Here is a 4,071-nt window from a genome sequence, read left to right as displayed (position 1 = left end):
TTTTTTTTCTGTTATAAAACTTGAAATGATCCTCTGAATGATCAAACACAATAGGCCAGTGTTGCGTTTTTTTATACATACACCCCCACACACACAATATGCATTTGATAGGATTATTGGTGGAGAAAATCAGTTAAACTACCTGACTAATCTTAAGCAGGATAAAGCTAAATTAATGTGGAATTCATTCATGACAAATGTTATATAATATACTATTATATTTTCTATATGTGAACACAGAGTGCAGTATTTGCATACAGCCTTATACTTTTATAAAGCGCTGTATTGAGTGAATGTTTTTTTCCCCACCCACATGTGTGCTTGTGTGGTTTGTTTGTGGGTGTTTTTACATAAATACATAAAAATGATACATCTAAATTCTAAAAAAAAATTATCTGTGTCAGGCTAACTTAACATATTAGTCTGGTGTGAACCAAATCCATTTGTGAGCCAATGGTCATTTCCACAATCTTAGACACTTAATTTCCCACGGCAGAAAGTTGGCAGAAGAATACAAAATTGTCCCTACTGGTGCAGTTCAAAGAGATCTGTGAATATACATCTACATCTACGTCTACATCTACGTCTACGTCTACGTCTACGTCTACGTCTACGTCTACGTCTACGTCTACATCTACATCTACATCTACATCTACGTCTACATCCGAGCTAGAGGACAGAAGTGTCTCTGTGAGGTCTATTTTACATAGGAAACTCAAGAAGACGTCAGCCATAATATTGCATGAGCATGTACGTCCAACCAAACTCATCAGTGAGGCACACTAGGCATATGACACGTATGCACTTACATGTTTAGTGCTTGATGTAATGTTAGGCTTTACATTAGAGAACTATGATTTTGTTTCTGAACAATTGTAAGGCATATAGATGTGATACAGAACATGCAAATAACTAAGCAATTATCTGACATACAATTCAGTACCCACATTATACACCCACAGGCATAGGGCTCTTAATTCAATAGTGTCTCCCCATACACATTAAGGACCAGCAGCCTGGCCTCACCAGGCAGAGGTTTGCAGTCACACACTATCAGCGTCTACTGTAATTTACAGCTAGTTTATAGCAATGCAATGCTAATCATATGCAATGCCTCAGATTTTAATTGATTCAAAGGTAGGTCTTGAAAACATAATTATGCCCATAATTAAGGAAATACAAATGGAATATGGAGTCAGCAGTCTAAGTAGAAAAGCTTTGCCAGTGGCACAACAACAGACCTAACATCGTGAATATTTCTAAAGTGGAGCACTTAACTTTGGTGTTTCAATGAAAAAAAAAAACATTACTATTATTGATATTTTTTAACCTGAAAAACTTCAAACATGCTTAGATCGTAGAAATGAAATGAAATATTACATTAAATATCTGGGGCTCTTTTGTTGAGTTCGTTAAATGTACACAAAAAAAATAAGTATTGCTGAATAAAATGAATCCTTTTTAACTTTGATCTAGCCTCCATAAAACTAAACTGAGATGTAACAGACCCTCACTTCTTTTTACGAGCTACCAGTAACTTGACCAAGAAGAAAGTGGAGGAAAGTCAGCATGGCCTAGTGACAGGAGGGGACAGAGGGGCAGGTTACGGGTAACACTGAATGAGGGCAGGTAAATTAATGAGAGAAGGGGAGAGAGAGAGACAAAACGCTGGGTCATCTCCATGCAAAATCTCAGCGTGAAAAAAGTACCGAACAATAACACTCACACCTACACCTACAAGAGCAAAGCAAGCAGACAGGCGGGCAGGCAGGCATGCTTGTCTGAGAGGACTACACAGGCCACCCACTCAGAGCGGGACATCCCCCTGTATGAATGAGGTGCTTGCAGCAGGCCTCCGGTCACAACACCTCCACAGCGTTCCCCACCACTTCATCTCTCACCGTCTCTCATCCTCCTATCAGTCGAGGTGTCTCTTTTTTGTCTTTTACTCTGCATGTCTGGCGCTCTCTCTGTCAGTAACCCTCTTCTAATCGTCCTCCCCCTCCCCAATGTCAAGTCCGTCTCTGTGTCCATCTTGCCCCCCCCCCCCCCCCCCCCCCCCCCCCCCTTCGGTGCATCTGTGTGTGTGCACTGTGCACTGTGTCTATCTCTGTCTCCAGCTATTTCAGCGCTGCCCTCTAATTCTGATCCTTCTTGCTTGCGCCCGAGCCGAATGAGCTGAATGGGATGGTAGAGCTGGCTGTGTCACACGTAAAGCTGGAGCAGGACTTTGAAGAACAGGAACAGAGACACACACACACACACACAGAGACACACCTTCACGCACACACACACACACACACACACGCACGCACGCTCACACACAAACACAAGCACGCACGCCACTCACTCATGGAGTTATAGTATCTGGCACTTGTGCAGCCGCCACTTTTAACATACTCTCACACAGAAATGACTTAAGTAACCGCGCAACACGCCACATTCACACTGTGTGAACATTAGCTTGAATACACATACATCACACACCCACTTCAACCAGTGTCACACGCACACTCAAACACACACACACACACACACACACACACACACACACTCCCACACACACACGTGTGAGCACACGTACACACACTCAAACACTCACAGAGAGCAGATGGAATAGCGAAGGTGTCTTACCTCTCTGGGTGTCTTGTGGTGAAAGGAATGAGTGATCATTGGAACAGCCAGCAGCAGCAATGCAAATAAGAACATCCAGCTCTGATACTATACGTCTCTCTCTCTCTCTCTCCCTCCCTCTCTCTCTCTCTCTCTCGCGCTGTATCTCACCCTCCGTTCTTTCTCTCTCTCTCTCGCCCTTCCTTTCTTGGGTAATGCTTTCTATATATCTCTCTCTCAATCTGTCATCGCTCTCTCTTCTATTCTCATGTCACTCTCTCTCTCACTCTCTCTCTTTCTGTCTCTCTCTTCCCTCTGTTACCCTCTGTTCTGTTAGCTCTCACTCTCTCACCTCTCTGCCTCTACAGTTTGCTTGCCCTCTGAGAGCTCTCTCTGTCTCTCTCTCTCTCTCCCTCACACACTCACACACACTCTCACACACGCACTTACTCTGTCTCTATCTCACTCTCGCACTTTAGCTTGCTCACCCTCTGTGACCCCCCCCCCTCCTATTGCTCCTTCTCTCCTACTCTACAACTCTCTTCTCTCTATCTCTCTCACTTACTCTCTATGTGCCCCCTCCTCTCTCCTTGCTCTCTCTCCTAGTCTCTCTCTTTCTCCCTTTCTCCCCCGCTCTCTCTCTCTCTCTCCTCTCTCTCTCTCCCCCTCTCTTTGAGTGTATAATTAGACCCAGCTCTGTCGTGATACAGCTCAAGCTCATTGTGGGAGCGTAGCTGCCGGCCGTGTTGGCAGGAAGCCCAGAAGCTTTGCTCATTAACCTCTCAGGAGCTGGGGAATGTACCGGTTCAGGGCTCATGCCATTGGCTGAAGCACCTCGTGCCCTGGGTAAGGACTTGAGCCATTGGCTGGAGCACCACATGTGTCAGGAACAAGCTTTTGCCATTGGTCAAAACAGCACATGCACCAGGAAATGGGTCCCAACATTAAACAGAACAGCTTTATTCCTGTGATGAGAGAGACACAAAATGCTTTTTTAAGTCAAACTTTGTATCTGGCTCTGTGTAAATGAGATCTTTTGAAATCACAGAAGTGCAACTGTGCAGATTCCTTTGACTAGCGTTTACAGTACAACAAGGCTCTCTTTGAATTATTCATGCACTACCTGCTCGAAGAGATGTGACCCGTAGGTGGTCCAATGATAGCTGAAACTACAATTAGGTATTATGCAATGGAAATTTCAATGTCCCCCAGTGAGTTTGGGGATGAGGGGCCACCTGTACTGATTATTGTGGGTTGTGATTTAGGAAGGTGTGTTATGACTGGCATCTAATCACAATGTATCTTTAATTCAACTAATTTAGTCCAGGGATGAGTGTTATGTTATGTATGAGAATAAAACCAATGATTGTGTGCAAGTTTACATGAGGCACTGAAACAGCTGACACCGAAACAACAAAAATGAGGAACAATTCCTCGTCGCAGTTCTATTCCTTGTTA

General features: G+C 44.0%; 1 protein-coding gene across 1 annotated transcript in view; it reads right to left on the bottom strand.

Moving 5' to 3' along the window:
* LOC308377441 (uncharacterized protein) overlaps window positions 1–3,045 on the bottom strand; it is a 23,069-nt gene extending 20,024 nt beyond the window's left edge. Inside the window, exon 1 of the mRNA XM_080854098.1 lies at window positions 2,635–3,045. The gene's annotated coding sequence lies outside the window, so the exon portion shown is untranslated. The remainder of the gene's footprint in view (window positions 1–2,634) is intronic.
* Window positions 3,046–4,071: the final 1,026 nt, after the last annotated feature.

Source organism: Sprattus sprattus (assembly GCF_963457725.1).
Source record: "Sprattus sprattus genome assembly, chromosome: 16".
NCBI classification, from domain to species: Eukaryota; Metazoa; Chordata; class Actinopteri; order Clupeiformes; family Clupeidae; genus Sprattus; species Sprattus sprattus.
Note: the sequence above shows the minus strand (reverse complement) of the source record. Positions and strands in the feature narration are given on the sequence as shown.